We start from the raw sequence: 18,794 nt of genomic DNA, 5'->3' as shown, positions 1-18,794 counted from the left end.
TGTCTATTTCTTCTCCTATCCATAGAAGAAAATGGATTACTGTTATCTTGTTTATAAGAAAAAAGATTTTTTCTTTTTACAAAGAAAGTTTTGTATGCTTTCTCAAGGGACATTTTAGATTTTTCAAGACATAAGTAATTACTATGCTGTAATCTTAAACATGCCAAATTGCAGTTGCAATATCATAATTATCACCTAGTCAGGCCCATGACATCATCTCCTATCTTTACAACTGATGTCCTTCAGCCACCAAAATAAAGACTATCCTGTGTTAGTAGGATTTTGTTTTGGTTTAAATGTTTCAGGGTCATCGAGAAAAATGTACACTGTGGGCTCAATGAAGGAAGTTGGAAAATTAGGAATCTGTTGCGTTTCTTGATCTTCTGCTTCCCACCTGCATTTTCTCTTGAGATCTTTCTGCTGCCTCATTTTACAGTTTGTTCCATTTAACAGCATATCAATAAGTCATTTTACATTTTTTCAGATTCCATATGTAAGCACAGAAACAAGTACGATTTGGGTGAAGAGGAGTCAAATACGCACATCAGGTCAGATAATAAGGGATATCTTGTAGTAAGGAAAATCTGAAAGTCTGAAAAGTGTGTTCAGTTGTATTCAGGGACATACCCTACATAGGTGTGTCCCTGAATAGGGATCACTAACCTGATAAAAGCTTTCCCTGGCTGCTCATCAAAGATTATACAAGTGTAGTCTATAAATTATCAGTTCTGTGTTTTGTTTAAGCCAGGTAGCCATACTTTGGACCACAGAACAAAAAAACGCTTTGCAGATTGTTTTGTTTTTAATCTCAGAATTATTACTACTTGCTACTTTTACAGATTAAATTCAAGTCTACAACTATATGTAAGATAGCTAAAATTGTATATAGCACTACAAATTTGCGTTAAGTCCTGTGAGGACCTAAATCCCTCCTTCAGAAATCCAAATATTGATTGAAATAATCACAGTTTCTCTTTTGTTGTCACCACCTTGTATTTATACACAGAATGCAAACAAATGAGCATAAAGAACAAGGAGCGGGCGTAACTGTGTAGTCCCATATTTCCTCTTCAGTCAAGCACACACAAATTTTTTCATTTCTGCTCCCCAGTACCCAATCCAATTCACCAGTGTTGGGGCAAGCTATTCTCAGTTTCAAAGGTAAAAATAGGAGAAGGAAATGAAAGAATAAAAAAAGGGTATAATGAAGGATAGTACATAGCTATCAGTAAGCATGATTTCTGTATATTACTAATGCCAGCAAGAGTGTATGTGAGTATAACAAGAATATATATTGGGGAAATCTCCAGGCCTTTCACAGTTTTGAAATCAGGTCACCTAAATACATCTGTTCCTCTTTTTAAAAGGTTTGTCTACCACCTAGTAATAATGAAATGTTAAGAAATAATTCTTACCCATTACTACAGCATTCAGTGGGGTAATTGATTTCCTCATAACCAACCACAACAGTCTTGTACTTTAAAAATTAATTCAACACTTTACCTTTTTAAAATGATGCATGACAAAGGCTCTTAGAGTTCAAGTATGAAATAATGCTGCCATTTTAACCATATCCTTTATTTTCCTTTCTTAACTGATTTCCTAAAGCAGATTAAAAGCTGTTTTCCAATCTTTTAAATGCTATTATATATTGTTCTAGGGAAAATGTTATTTAAACTGGTCTGAAGCTGATGTTCCTTTAAAGACTGAAACACTTCTTTCAAGAACAGGGAAGAGACAAATACATTTAAAAGGTAAAAGAAAAAATCGTAACAGGAAATGCAGCAGCCTGTTGCTTATCCATATGCAGAACCTCACCACTGGAGCAAATCAGCACAGTACACAGTCTCATTAGCTGCTCTGAGACCTGTTATATGTGGATGAATCCCAGGCTGCTTGGGGATTTGCTTTTGGCTGCCTTCTGCGTTTCAGACTTGTGAGAATGGTGTAAGGCATATAATCCTAAAGGATGTTAACCTGGTTAAGATGAATCCTAAGCAGCTGGACTGAAAAATGATAAAATGATGGCAGAAAGGCTCAGGTTATGTTAAAGTAAGAAGGGTGTCTTCTAAATGTTTTTTGGATTACTTGAAGCCGGGGGGAAGGAATGTTTTCTTCTCTTTCTGCTCAGCCCACAATTTGACTCAGGATTAAAGTTAAAATGGTTGAGGATCTTAAGCAATAACGGTGTCATAACTGACACAGGCAGATTTGTATCAACCTGAATACGGCTGCAAGGCTAATTGGTTGCAGCTGTTTGCAGGTGACATCTCTTATTTAAATTATTATTATTATTATTTATTTTCTGCAGTAAATTCGTGCCTAATTCTAATATTAGCAGCCATTTAAAACAGAAATTACATTGGTAAAATTATCATAATCAAAATAAGTTTTAACCTATTTTCATTCTGGTTGGTGATTTTGGCAGAACCTTAAAAAACTCACCTGTCAGCTTTAACCTAAATAAAGCATTTTCAGCTGTGGTCCTAAGTGACTTTCATGCAGTAAACAGACCCAGCCTTATTTATTTATCTTCCACTGAAAAAAAGTTCAAAATACTGTAAAGAAATTGTTTAACACAATAAGTCACATATAGCCTAGTGAGGGATATGTGAGAAGAGTAAGGGATACATAAGAAATATTCAAATATCTCACTTTAAAAAAACCAAAAAACTCAAAAAGACAGCTGGAATACAACAGTGACATTATGCACCTGTTTAGGCCTGCACATGAAGAAATTGAGATCTGTTTTAAATTATTAATGAGCTAAATTAATAAGCAGGATGAAAATCCATTTCTGTTCCCAGGAAGGAAGGGCTTTATACTTAAATAGACAACTGTTCTCTCCAGCCTACTAAATGATGCAGAGGTTTGTGGAAAATCCTTAAGACAGGACATAAAATAAATGACTGGAGACTTGGGAATTAATTTTCTAGGAATGTTTTTTTTCTTTCTCTGTTCTTGTCAAATTAACATAAACAATATTTTTTATTCTTGCCAACTACTTGCAATGAACATAAGTAAGCCTTATTTTGAGGAATTTAAAGCACTGAGTTTCCTTAGAAATGACCAACTCTAAGAATCAGTACTTTTTGTTTGAAGACTGTAGACTTTCTTTTGAAAGAACTAACATTTGATTCTAATTGCACCTGATGTGTCAAGTGTGACTTTCCTATTTGTCTATATCGTGTGTAACTGCAGATGATGACCTTTCAATTCTTCAAACAATGTAGAAGTTAAAATTAAATCTGTTGTGTTGTCTTAAATTGGCAGTGGCTGTGTCTGTACTCAAGGAAGTTATACCCATGAGTAAATTAGGTTACTGTTTTAAGATATACCAGTAATTCTCTTTCTATTATAGAACGACACTGGTTAAAAGAAGCACTGTAAATCTTATATAATCTTATATTCAATTAGCTTAATCCTCATAAACATTCACTGAAACCCTACTAAATCTGCTTGAATTCAAACACTGTCCGCGATTCGCCAGCTGGTCGTTCCTGTCTGGAGATTAGCAACAGATATCTGTGGGATGGGAAAAAGCTGATTAGAGATGAATAATGAAGAGAGACCAAAACCCCATTAGGCAGGTCTGAAATCAGAGTCTAACAAATGACCCCAAAAGGTATTTAATAGTTCCCAGTTAAGCAAAGAACAGTAGGCAATAGAACATGCTTCTTATGAAGGAGAGTGCAGAACTGTGTACCTTTGCCTTGCTTTGAGCTTTCTGCGCATTCAGTGACATTTTACAGTAGAAAAAAACCTCTTCATAAAACTGATAAATAATTGTATAACTTATGGAGTTATATCAATGAGTGACAGTCTGCATTTTCATTAAATTGATGTTATTTATGAGTTTCACAAACAGTAATAAAAAAAGAAGTTATCCCCTCGAAATGGGAGAGTTTAAGTAATATGTTCACAGTGGAACAAAAAATATTAAAAAAAAAAAGGGAATTCCTTATTTTTCCTCTTATATTCACCATGCTGTCTGTGAAAAGAAAATTGCTGAGGCCTTTTCCAATCTTGCTTTTTCTGGGAATAAATTAAAAGATGTATTGAACTCAATAAGGGTCCAATAGGTCCTTGTGTCAGAACTATTCTGCTTTTGCTATAGCAAATTCCTCTACCAATTCTCTTAGGCAGAACAACTTCCCCAGATGACAAGAAGCACCAGCCATCCTTTGAGATAAATCTTCTCTTTGACATGTGTGACATTGGGAAGCTGAGTAATATGGTTAGTATTCAAGCTTACTCTGTTCAAATCATCATGTCTTGCTAAATATTTAGACCTTTCTGCTCAAGACATTTTTTTTTAAACATCACTGCCACATTTATTTTGCTATTTCAAAAACCTGTGGATGTATTTCATATTAATGTGTGTGTTCAAAGCAAAATTAATCTTTACCTCAGTAAAAAATCCATAGTTTTTTCTTGTTCTAGGATTACCTTCTGAAAGAAGAGGCTCACTGTTGTAATGTAGTGGATTTCATACTCCTAAGATAAAGTACAAAATGAAATATCATCTCCTTATCTGATTCTTCTGTCTAGACGCATTTTGTATAGTGGGCAGTTGGGAATTATGAGATTAGAATTCCACTGAGGTGTTCTGCTGACATCATCAGCCATAAAACTGAAGCTCGAGTGGTTTACACTGTCATTAGAATCCTAAGATAGAAATGTAACATTACATAATTCATGGTGTGCCTGTTTGTTTTATATAATAGTACACAGTCTGAGTTCCTGATTCAGTTCTTAATCCCACTGAGACCACCCCTCCTTTTCCCAAAACAGCTTCCTGACAGCACAATTGAAACAACATTTTGTCATAAAATAAACGGTATTTTTTTAATTGAAAGAAAAGACTGAGCATTTCTTGAGAGGGCAATATAGAAGTTTTTAATCTCTATGTCAGTAGGGATAAAAAAGATAAATTTGGGTTTGAAATACTGTTCTTAAAAACTGAATCAACACATGGGTTACTAAAGCCATAGAATGTGACAGCTTGGAAGGAAAAAGTGTCTTAGGTGAAAGTACAGATCAAGCTCAACTGCTGCTCTGAAGGTTATCTATTTTAAGAGATATCAATTATTTGGAAAAAAGGCAAAATATCTTCTGATTCCACAAAAAATGGGTCTGGGAAAAAATCAAATTTGGGTTTTGTCAAAATAGCTCTTAAGATGTGAAATATTTTAAATGGTGAGACATGCTTTTTTGACTATGCAAGCTGTCATTAGAAAGAACCATTCTTCCAACATGTCCTCCAACCTTCTTGACCCAAATTTCTCTATTACAGAAGCTTTAGTGCTAAATTAATACTAAGGAAAAATTCTTGCTGGTGCTTATGTGAAACAAAAGTGTGGATAATTTTAAATACTGATGTTTCTCATGTTTACTCTCATACCAATTGCCACAATTCTGTGGCATCGGGTAGCACAACAGGTTTCACTTTTCTAAGTAGTGGATATGATTCTTATGCATATTGGAACAAGTAAAGGAAGGTGTCTGAAAATACGAAGCAATCAAGAGAGAAATGGGTATGTGCTCAGGCAGATGTTAAGATAGGCTATTTAAATAGCATAAGAATATGCAGTGATAATTTAATTACTGTGTAGCCTTCTTCCAATACTCTTAAAGTCAAACAAACAATGCATCACAAATCTCCTATGATCTCATCCTAGCAAAAGATATTTTTCATTAAAAACCAAACAACAGAGTAGCTTATAGCTGTCACAGAGGCTGTTTCAGTATATCAAACTATTTTTAGAAGGTAACAGAGGATTTTATACTTTCAAACATGTTGATCATAATAAGAATCCTTTAGAAATCCTATTTTAAAGGAAAGATAACAAACACCTAACAGAATAATTTTAAATTCTGAAATGATACTTTTGTTTGTTTAAATCTGTTTTCCTTTTGAAACAGATCTTTGACGGATGCTATAGATCCTTTTCTAGTTAAAGTACTGTGCTTGGATTGTTGTGAAATCCATAGCTCCCACTCTCAGCACTGATATGACTCAAAGAAAAGATGAGCAGAGAAAAAACTGGAAGAATCTTTTATATGAAATGGCACCAGACGATCTTTCTCAAGGCAATATTTAAAATAGATGTGTTTACTTCTGATAGGCTTGCATGTCTGATAACAGTAAACAGATTAAGTATATACAGAAGATCTTTTACGCCTGCTCCCCTTGAGTGAAAGGTATTATGTTTGTAAATCAAAGTCTAAATGCTGGCAAAGGGGACACACTGCATAATCCTATTGAAAGGTCTGTATCTTTGAAAAGCATCTTAACTGTAACTTGACTGTTCCTCTAGTTAGCTCAGCTTCAGAAGCAGACATAGGAGGACATGCTTCTCAATAACAAATCAGTCACAGCTCCTGAAAAACAGGGTTTTTTCAAAATCAATTTATTTTTACCATTATTTTTACAAACTACATATGTGTTTATAAGAATCATTTGCATCTGTGAATTCAGATTTTAGCTACAATAAACTTTCAATCTTAAGTGTGTAGCGTTATGGTAAAATAAATCAAATGTGATTTATTTTTTTTAAAGACAGAAGAATTCATATAATTTTCTATCTAGAAAAATTGTAGTTTAAGCCAAAATCCTCAAGAATTTTGAGCAGAGAGAAAATATTACTTGGAAATATTGAACTTTGTGTTATCATTTTTTGTGTGTGGATTTGATTTTGGTTTTTTGTTTGTTTTTCTCCTTAAATTATAAAGATCTGTTCAGATTGGAGCTCTGGAGAAACCACCTACACTAGATTGCTGACTTGACTCCAAATAAAGTTACCAAAGTGTCTGGCTATAGTGTGCACTCTCTAGTCCCAAAATATGAAAAAAAATTTGATTTTTGACTAAATAACATGTTAGTGGAAAAAGTATGAGCTTAAGAAATTTCTTATTTTATACTCTTAATTTCTTGCTTTTTTTGTGAGAAACCATTCAGTATTAACATATAAAAACCTGTAGAGAAAAGATGGAAGAAGTCTTGAGTTCCAGCAGGGTGGTGGACAAAACTATAAACAGAATGAACAGAAATAGAGAGGACAGAGAAGAAGAGCTGCAATTTTTGAGGAGGACAGCAAAAGGCAGAGCTCCTGGAAATCTGAGAAATGGGAGAGAAGTGCCTCAAAGAAAGATCTGATTCTAAAGGCTAAGACTGTGTGACACAGTTTGGTGAGAAACAAGTTCTGACTAGGAACATATCTGGAACAAGGAATAAATGCAGTTGCAAGCTAGAAGCAGCCTGGTTGTGGGCAATAAATTGGAGTAGAAGAGATTTGGCTACGGACATCAAGACTTTCTGTCCAAAATACATCTGAGCCTTTAGCAAGAGACTGGAATAGGAAAACTAAGGCCTTAAAAATAAAATATATAATGATGAAGGCCAAGTGTAAGAAAACAGGTAGTACTTCAATAGAGAAAGATTGGACTGAGTAGAATATAAAATAGCAAATACAAGGATTTAGGATCAGTGTGATCTAATATGAACTAAGATCAATAAGAACTAATATGGAATCCAGTCTCTTAATTTAATCTGTGAAATATAGTGGCATCTCAGGACCACAAATACAGGTGTATTTTGGTAAGCCTGTTGAAATGAAAAAGTCTGGAGTCAGATGCATCCTACATGCATTTGTACACGAGATAAGCAATGTCAAATGTTTTCACATGATCAAGGCTATAGTCAGTGTAACTATAATAATTAATAACTTTTATTTAATTGTGGAATTTAGTTGTGGAATAAGAAAATATTTGGACAGATAATTTCAGGCTTATCAATTTCAAACTTAGCTCTGAGTTTTGCAGAGGTATTTTCCCAGCAGCTTTTTACAACAATTTCCAAAAATATTTTTGTCTAAGAAAGTTCTCATTATTAGATGGATACTGTACTCAGTGTGGGGCAACAATAAATCATCAGGGACCAAAAAAAGATTGAAAAGTGAGAAGATATCAGGATTATTTTCATTCATTTTGGTCCTAGACATCTCTGGGATTTATGCAGTTATACCATAAGCAGCCAGGCTCTTTCCTGTACAAATTGTCCTGAATTTTGCATGCAAGTTCTAAAACCCTCTGCTCAGCTTTTCCTTTCAAGTCTAATTTGCAGAACTGTCATTTATAAATTTACAGTCCAAACTGAAGATCATTTTGGACTGTGTGTATGGAATGCTATCTCATTCTAAATAGACTGAAAGAGAAAGTTGCACCCAACATCAATGCATAAAAGAAAATAAAAAGGTTTTTTTTTTTTAATGTGCCACTCAGTTTAGTATGAAATGAAATTTCAACATTAAGTTTGGGATGCAAACCAGTTTTCAGTGAGTGCTACAACTCTAACCTTAAACACATTACTAACTGTGTTAGGTGATTACTGTAGTTTTGACAATCACAAAGATATCTCAGGGAAGAACACTAACCAACTTGAAATACTGATTTAACATATGTAATGACAACAACAACAAAAGAAAGTAGCAGTTCTCTTAAATCAGATGCTGAAAATCAGTTGTACCTCACTCCCTGATCTAAGGAGGGCTACGTTTCACCAAAATAATATACCCTATTGCTGTAACTTAATTATGACCACCCACTCTCAGGTTTCATTAAGCAGCCAAAAGTTTCCGTAGAAACCTTCTGAAAGAAAAAGACAAGTGTTCAGTGGCTGAGGCAATAAGCAGAGAGGATGGCTGTATCCTTAGCAACATTGTCACTAGATAAACACTTAACGGAGCTGAGTCCTGAAACACATCTTCAGACAATCTGACACTCGGGCTTAAACCTGCTGGAGTGAATTTCCACTCCATTACACTGAAGTACATTTCTCTTTGATACAATGGTGGCACCTATCTCTGTGGTATTGAAGAGTTTGGATAAGAGCATGAGAAGCTAAGCTTATAAATTTTCAGCAAGTGCTGCACAAGAACATCCTGTAAAGTCAAGGATGCCTGAACAGCTTGTGATGGTACATGTAATGTACTTAGCTGTGATCCCGAGGTGAAAGCCTGCTGCGATTCTGACCCATGCCACGCTAAACTGGTTTGTGTTTACACCTTTTCTGGTTTTTAGCACCCATAGTTATTCCATGATGATTGGGTTAAATTTTACACCAAATTTTAAAAGACAAAGGGGGAATCCTCCTCTCTGCACACAGAACTATAAAATGGCACTGTGAAAGGATTTGTATGAAAACACGAAAAATAAAACCAGTATTTCTTCTGAGGTAGCACACTGCTAGACACAGAGATTTCTAGGCAGCTTTATTGGAGACCAGATATATCTTGGAAAACAAATATGGTAGGAAATAAGGATCAACAGGTAGCTTTAAAAAATATCCAAACAGCAGAGTAAAAGAAAATTATGATAATTCTGAAAAAGAAAAAACTGAATGTAAAATCTACTATTAAATATTTTCTGCCTCAAGCTGTTTATACTGCTCTTCTCCAAACACACAGCTTGTATTTAAATTTGAATTTGAGAAATATAACTTCAGGACAGTAAAACTAGTAATATCACAAAATGAAAGAAATAACCATACAATAACATAATTCTTAGTATGTTTTCTATATTATGACTGTGCACTAACCTAGCAAAAACTTGTGGTCCTTTGATTTTTCTCCTGTCTACATGTATTTTTTCTCCATCCCATATTTGTATATGCTTACCACTTTTAGATATTTCTTAGTTATTAATTCCTCCACACAGCTGACACACACAGAATGGAAGGGTGAAGGCCAGTAGAATATATCATCTTCAAGTGGACTTAGGTACCTCACTGCTTCAAGTGCTTTTAAAGGTCACAAAGGTGAGAACAAACAGTGCTTGAGTGTTGCCATTTTTTTTGGTCAGGGCCAGCAATACATCTGCTCCCATCACTTATCAAAGTACTGACATAATTGTTGAGATAATGCTTTAAAAAAGTGGCATGGATATCAGTTGTTATTTCTTTTGTCAGTCCTGCAGTCATAATGTACAGCTGTAAATGAGGACCAAAGTAGATGTTCTGGCTACTATATGTTGGAGAGTAGCAGAGAAATTCACTGGGCTGGAGTAGGATTTTTAAATTATCCATTCTGTGAATTTATGGATGGGAACAAGATTAATGACTGAATATTAAATAAGCAGACTCTTGGAGAACTTGAGTGTGTGGTCCCTGATGGAACAGTTTACAAGACAAATTAGCTATTTTCTTCTATTAATACCTTAATCCCATTGTTTCCCTGTGGCACATGCAAGTGTAAAACTTGCCCTTCATTATGGCAAGCTTTAGATTAGCTAAAAGTGAGATAGATCCTCAGGCACCAGTGCTTGAAAATTCTGTCTCCACTTAATGTAGCTTTGTTGAGCAGACTCTTGCCCAGGTTCATTCCTCAGCATACAAAACATTTATATTGCTAAGCCTGCAGAGAACAATGCCTTGTTAAATGGCTTTTAAAACTGACTGAATTTAACAGATTTTTATATATATGGCTCAAGTAGGAAGCTTCTGAAATTTAAAATTTAATACTTGGAAAAATCTCAAATGCAGAAAAAGCTTAAGAGTATTTAAAAACTTTAAAAAAATGTTTAGAAAGTCAGGAACACTTTTCTTTAATGACAAATGAGCTCCAGTGGCTTGGAATTTAGCCTTTAATTATATCCATATCAATTAACTTCCTGTGTCTAGAAGCATCCAACCCACACATTCCAGTGTTAAAAGAAAATCTGTTTTGATTTGGGAACCTTCATAACACTTAGAACTGACTTCATGCACACCCCCTGGTATTTTACCAACCCTTGTGTTGGCACTGAATACTACTAGGCAGTACAGAGTAGAGTGGAATTTTTCATTTCAGCTCCAATGTTTGGAAAGTCAGAGAGCGCTCAGAAGTCCAGATGAAGTGAAAGGAACATGTAGATCTTTAACACCCATAAAATTCAGCACAGAAGAGCACTTATAATAGCTGATGGCTGTGAGAATGGAAAGAGACAAAGCTGTTGTTCTGACCTTACAACCACAAGTAGATTTAGAGCCAGAGATGAGCAGGAAATATGTTTTCCCTGCTCTGTATCACTGATATTTCAAAATATTTCCCTCTTCCCATCAGGGAAAACATTAAAATTGTGTGGTAGTATAAAGTTTTAAAGGACAGGAACAGGCAGATTTGGTTCAAAACTCCTTGTACATTCAGTGGAGGTTTGAGAATCAACCTTCTGCCTCCTGTCCCTGCCTGGATTACAGGGGAAAACAAAACACAATCTCTATTCAGCAACTGCTAGAGCAGGAAAAAAACTCCAAACCCAGGCTCAAATCAATTTTATCATCTCTTCCTTTTTCAGGTGTTCATCTCAAATTTTGGAAAAAACTGTTTCCTGAACAAAAATTTACTACAAAAATGTATCCATTCCAAAGTATCATTTAAAAAAAGCAAAACAAATAACCCCCCACCACCCTGAAACCAAAATCAAACCAAGATAGGGAAAAAAAAAGCAACCCAAAAAAAAGCTAGGGCTAGGAGAGATTACAGGCTGAGAACATGATCTTTTAGACAAAGTCATTACATTTTTCTTGTCTTGACACTGAAAAAAAAGAAAAAGGCTGAAAATTTGGCCTTTTAAATTTAACTAGACTTTATTAGTTATAGAAAACATTTGCACTTTTGCAGGCAGCATTTTGGTTCCTTTAAAGCATTTCATTTGCTAAAGATTAAACCGCCAGCTTCAGTCACACTCATGAGATCAGCTCTTTCTATTTATTACTGGTTTGCTCATATTGATTATCTTTATTCTTCTTTATAATATAATAATTTTATTGCACTAATAATTGCACCAGAGTAGCCTGTACTAAATATCAGATGTTACCTACAAAACCAGCAAGGTTATTCCAAATTGTCTGGAATCATTAGGATAAAGATAACAGGCACTTTTGTAGCACCTAATCATCCATGAAACAAAGAGTGATAATAAGTACAAATTGAAATCCCTGGCAAGCCTAAGGCATTTATCTTTGCTGACAACATTTAGAGTACATTGCTCCAAGAAGATGTTCAGACAACGAAACCACACATCTCAGTAGTGTCACCCCTTTCAAAAATAGCATCAGAAATGTCAGGTCTTTTTGGATCCCTGTTAATACATCAAACACATTATGTGCATGTAAGACTTTGCTCTTTAATCATTATTTAAAAGAAAAGAAAATTTCAGACACATGTATCTTTTTCCCCCCTCATTTTTCTTGTCCTGTATGCAATCAACTCCTGAAAATATCAGATGATTATGAAAAGGAAAGAGTTTCAGGGATTCTGCTTTTCAGAAAACAAATTTCATTTACTATTAATTTCCATTTTTCTGTGGTGAACAAGATGCTGAATCAGCAAAATTCAATCAGCTGGATTCAATTAAACTGACTTCCTTTGTCTATTATTTCACTGAATTTTAGTTATTTAGAAAAACCCTTCAAATACTATTTTTTTCAGTGAAGCATAAAAAAGCTGTAAAAGTCATACTACTTTAAAAGATACACAGTAATAACCTCACTAGATATGAACATGTCATTCTCACACTACAAGATTGTCCTAATATATCTAGATAATTCTTTTTTATCTTTTTCTTGATCTTCCCACGAACATACCTGAGAACTCCATGACTCCACTCCTAAGTAAACTTCAGTCACAGTATATTTTCACAAGAAACTATTTTCTTAGCAGCACTTTTGATGACTGTGTCAAGAGGCATTTTCCCCCTCCTCCCTTTAAATTGACATGGATCCAAATTGCCAAGATTTGCAGGTGTTGAGCTTTAACTGTAAAGTATTTGATCTGCCCACCCACAAAGAATTTCCCTGGAAACATATAGATATTGCAGCAGTTCTCCAGCTTGCTCTTGAATGTAACAGCCACTCAGGGTCACTTCATGACCACAAAGCCAGAAAGGAATCCTGAGGCAAATCCAGATTACCTTATAGCACCTATTATAAATTAAATAGCCCCCTTTTTAGTCTATTCAATTGCTTCAAACTTCTGTCTCTGTTATAATGTGAATAAAGCTAATTAGGACTGGTTTGTATTTCAAATAGACTTTTAAAGATAACTGCACTGAATTAAGTAGAGTAATTCATGGAAATGCTTGAAAGAGGATTTATTACAAAAATCTCACGTTTGTTAATTTGCACAGAGGAACAGCATCTAAATTGTAATTTAACAGGCAGTATCTGCTGCACAGTCGGGCCCCTTGTGTCAGCCTACACCCAAGTCTTTGTGGGCAGCAGAGCACAGAAATAGTGCTGTAATGCTAGGTTTAGTTTAGCAAGCTGCAGCTTTCCCTGAGAGCTCAGTGGAGCTGCTCAGGGCAGTGTGACCATGGTCACCCTCCCGCAGTCCATTTGGGACGGCTCCGCAGCTTTGCTCCGGCAGCTCTCAGCTCTACAACACAGCGACGGCGAAGCAGGCGAGAAGGGTCTCCCCATGAGGGTTTCAGAGGACTTTTAATAGTTACATCTTGTTGTCCTGGCGATCCCCAGAGGCAAAGAGACCTCCTGATCCGGGCACAGAGGGGGTTTTGTGAGGGGCTCAGGGGCGGTACATGGGCGGAGTTGGGGTACAGGAACCCATAGGGAGAGCCCAAGGGAGTGGCCAGGGCTAGGGGCAAGGGGAAGAGGGGGAACAATGTGGGATAGGAAAAACAATGGGTAAACTGATTGCCGCAAAATAGGTTGAAATCAGTAATTATGACTTTTGATAACAAAACCAATACGTATGTGATCTTTTTACTCCAATGATTATCTGTTCAGGCATGTAACACTTTGTTGGTTCAGGCAGGTGGCACAAAAATAAACAAAACCTTCAGCTTAGGTTATGCTTTTAATTTCTCATTATTGCTTCTCTCAATTCACATGGACCCTGACTTCTCATTCCCTATTGGTTTGTTCTGCAATTAAGACCTTTTTTGTTTTGACTGAAGATGGTGACTCCTCCGTGTCTCCTGTGTCCTTGCTTAAAGAGCCTCAGCCTGAACTTAACCTAAATGTGCCTCCCTTACCTGTGATAAATGAGAGCCCTCCTCTCCTTCTGAATCTGGGAAGCAGACTGAGCCTCAGGTCTGGTTGGGAATGAGGGTTTTTCAATCATCATAAAAACTCTTGAGGTCTTCCGGCTTTCTGTGGGGTCCCAGCACCCAATTGCACAGAAAAGGCAGACAAGAGCTGCAAGAATACACACAGTATTTTGATATTTTAATGAATTAACTTGTGTACATAATTTTCAGTATTTTATGTCACGCTTGTAAGAGTAGATATTTGCATATTGTTATATATTATAAATGGCTACATCTCATAGATCAAAATAATATATCATTCTGTCCTCTAATATTTAATGAATTTCTATTTCAAGCTAAAATACCCATGGAACCCTTTCTTCTTTTAAATGTTGAAGTACAGCTTTGTCTTCTTCCCAACATATGTGAAAAGTCTGTCAAAAAAACAGGAATTAAGAGATTCAAAAAATTACCATTAAACAATCAGAAGGAATTCACATTACTATTAGTTTTAAAAACCTGAAACAGAAAAAGTATCTTCCTCCACAGTAAGGCCAACATAATGTTTCAACATCTCTTTAAAACATTTAACGAACTGGGAGGACTTATCTTTTATAACCAAACATTTAGAAAGCTTCTCTTCCAAAAGTAAATACTCTGTTACTTGAAGCTAGTTGTATAAAATATGTTTAAAAACATCTTAAAGGTAGAAGGAATTTATTTATTCATCTGCCAGTGAAATGTAGAGTCCATATGTTCGGGTTTTAATAATTAACATCATATATGGAAGGCTGACTGGTTCACACACAAACTAAATTTTTTAATCACTGACCAGTGGTTAACATATGAATCATAATTTCAACCATTTTTGAGAGAAAATTTTCCTCCTCTCGCATTTCCTCTCTGTAAGCAGATTGCAGGATGTAGCAAGGATAAGCTTAATTTTAAAAATAAAAAAGCTAAAAATTTGCCTAAAGATCAGATAGATTCACTGAGTGGATGGAGCGTGAAAGACATTTTCCATGCTTTCTAAAATCTTATTTGCCACGTGTTTCTCAGTGAAAAATTCTTCTACTGTGTCTAGTGTTAGGAAGAGAAATTGCAGGGAAAACACCACTGCTGTATTAAAAGAAGGAAGTCTCCAAACCTAAAATCCAAACAACTTTTTTTGGTTTTGTGTGGGACTTGTTTAACTTCTCTAGCCAATTTGTTGAACACTTTGGCAAGAAAACTTTTTGTTGAAAAATTCACGTTAGATGAGCTAAGACACCTCACGTTCTGGTTCCTTTATACCTCAAAGAAGTCATCCTGCAGGCCAAATCCCACATTGATATTCATTGTATTTTAAAAGTCAAAAACAAGAAGGAAAAGAAGTCAAAAACCATTTCAGAACTTGTTTACATAAGAGAGAAAAAGCAAAAACAGGAAGGCAGTACAATTTGTTTATCTTTACAAGCCACTTTTTAAAATTTGATGTGCTGCATACCATCAAAATCAGAGTTTCTAAGGTTAATAGCCTATCAGTCAGATTACATTCAAGAATCTTTTAAAATATGGTTTGTGTTCATAAATGAAGTCTGGAATGATTGCTTTCTCACTATAACCAATGCTTGCCTTATTCAGAGGCAAAATGGCACCATTTCATGAATAGCAAGTGGTAGTTGGGTAGCAATCTAAAAACTAACATAGGAGTAAACTCAGGGGTTACAAAACTAATATTAAAATGCAGTAGTGAAAGGAGAACTAGAGAAATGTTCAGACATCTGCTTTTGAAGTTTACTAAAAGTATTAAGACTTGTTCTACACAAAGGACAGTTTCTTTTGTTTCTTTATTTACAAATGATTAATTTTTGGTCAATGGAGAAAAGCCAAACATTCATTAGCATGCATACCATTACAACTGGTTTATTTAGATGAATTTTATGTCTAAAGAATTCATAAAAAAGCAGTGTGCTGTTTAAATTAAAGATAGATTTTATTGCATTTTTATTATGCTACCACTGGCAATTAAATAATTACAATTTTTTTTTGTTCTTGCACCTGAGCAATTTTACAATAAGCAGCAGCAGAGAGGAAACAAAATCTATTATATGGTTATTGCTAATCACTGATTTATGTTCCCAAAAGTTTTAAATACGTGGGTGCAGGCTGAAAGTCTGTGAAGACAGCCTATGTGAAAGCAGTAGACACAGGAAGGACATGGATTATTTTCTACAGTATGTGGTAGTTACCATGGTATCTCTACCACAAAGTACATTTACTCCCCTCAGGTATTACCAGAATAATCTCTTCCTGCTTTGGCATCTTGTTCCCACTCCTCCCGTCAAACTTTTTTACTGAGGATTGCTAAAGGATCACAGAATTTCAGTATCAACCTAAGGAAGCCTGAGGGCATAGATTTCCTACTAAGTAAAAATCTGTTTGGAGAGACAAGGTCAAAGAAAAAAAAAAGCTTTATTCATTTCATCAGTCTGGGAGATCTGGTGCTCTCAGGTTTCAGCAGAGTTGCTAGCAAAGGTTATTACAGAGTTATTTTACAATACTATGCAATATATGTATTAGCTAAGGCAGCAAATGTGGCTTTCTTGAAGGGAAGAGAACCTCTACCCCAATGACATAGTCAACAGGGTCTTAAAATATTCTTTCAGTTGCTTTCATCTTGTACAGGGTAACTAATCCAAGAACAAAGGCTTTTTGGAATAACTTTCCAAGGAGGAATAACCTCTGTTAGAAATCTCTTTGTTTAGGGTTTCATCTTCCTTCCAGGATTTGTCTGGATGGTAAAAAATTGGAGAATGCTCAGACCAAGTTTTCATTAAATTTCAGTTTCAGTCTAAGAAAAAAAAATCTGAATCTAACACATTCCAAGTAGAGTATAACATACTATTTGGACCACCTCTAGACTCAATGGAATCAGAGGAGAGGAAGAGGAAAATAAAGAAAAAAAGAAACAAATCACACCCCAAATAAAAACCAAGACTAGTTCTATGTTAAAGATAAAACATTCATTTCAGCCAATAAAGAAACAGATTTCAAGGGAAGAAAATATGCCTACAACATCTTACAACATGGCAGATAATGGGAATGACAAGTGTGAGCTCACATATTTCAGAACAAGATGAAAGGGGGCAAAGTTAGATAAATATAGTGACTCACTGTTAAAAGTAACAGTGAGTCAACCATTCCTTGTCATTAGCAGGCTACTGTGAAAGAAAAACCAAATTATTTGGTCAAGCTGGCAGTCTGCACTGCTCACTACACTAGCCTGTTCGGTTTGCCTTGGATGTTTTGTGCTGGAGGACTACGGACATTGCAACTGAGGGAAAAGCACTGACTCTGTCTTAATAGTGGACCAAAAAAATATTTTCAGAGCTACTAATAATCCAGTATAAAGAAGCTAAATCAAGGCATGAGAGGGCTGTTGGTTCTATTTCTTCAAGGTAATGGTATTACAAATGTTGTACCTGCAATTCCAACCGTGAATTTTTTTCCATTTCATTCAGCTCATCTGGTGCTGGTTGCTTCTGTTTCCTTCTCTAATAAGCAGAGTCAATAAGTGATAAAGTCATAGTCAGAATTCATTGTGATTGCCTGCAGATTTTAGGAATGTATATGCTATTCCTGTTACTTTCTAATTTTTTTAACATCACTCTGTAGACTGCCTTCACAGATTCTCGTCATTCAAGACATGCAGTTAATAATAAAGTGTTATCTTCTCTTTCTGTTCATTAATTAGGATAGAAATTAAAATTATTCATGATGCCAATCTTTGTCATATTAAAATTGACAGCTGGAGCTCAGTCCTCAGCAGCTATGCAATGAAGACCTCAAAGTCTTTGCATACCAGCATTCAGCTCTAAATAGATGCACTAAACCTCTCTCTGTACTTTTTGCCATAGCCATTCAGTCTGTGTGATAAGAGCCCTCCTTCTCATTTTGAATTGAAAGAGTTTAAAGGGTTATCACATGTAAGACTTTCAGTAACAGTCAGAAGTGTTTGCTGTCCCTGCTTAAGTACTGAAATATGCTATAAGTTCTTCCTGGAGCTTTCTCTTCTCCAGGCTGAACAACCCCAAGTCTCTCAAGCTGTCTTCATAGGAGAGGTGCTCCAGCCTTCTGGTCATTTCTGTGGCTTGTTCCATCAGTTCCACATGCATCCTGTGTTGGTTATTTATGATTTTGCCAATTTTATGACACAGGGAGCATGCTACACTGTCTAGTATCATTTGTGATTTCACTAAATCAGTTTGACTTTTGTTATGCTCTTCAGCTCTCTCACAGCACATCATCATTCCTATAAGAAAAGTCACAACTACAGGTCTAGTATTGTTATAGGACTGTGGAAATGTTTTTGGCTTATGAGAATTGTGAAGATAGTTTGTGGGCCCATACATCTGTTGAACAGACAAGGAGTGAGGATCCAGCTCTGCAGCACTAATCTCTTTTCCCACTAATGATTTTGAGTATACATGATGCGTGTCTCAGCTCCCAGAAACCTAAAAACCTACTTCTCTTTTTTCATCTTAATGGATCCATTTTAACCTTATTTTTTCTTGAACTGCTTCAATCTGTCAAGTATCTGGATCCCAAGTTGGACAACAAAAGAAAAGATCAAACAGTCACTTAGAATTTAATTAAGCATAAAGACTAGGGTTTAAACTTGTAATATGAACTCAAGCAAGAAAATCAAGGATTTTTAATGGGACAGGACTGGGAATTCCCTCTCAAACCTAAGAATAGGTGGTTATCAAGAGACTGAGGTATTTAAGCTG

This window comes from Coloeus monedula (genome assembly GCF_965178545.1).
Source record: "Coloeus monedula genome assembly, chromosome: 5".
NCBI lineage: Eukaryota > Metazoa > Chordata > Aves > Passeriformes > Corvidae > Coloeus > Coloeus monedula.
The sequence above is the reverse complement of the archived record's forward strand: the minus strand, read 5'-3'. Positions refer to the sequence as shown.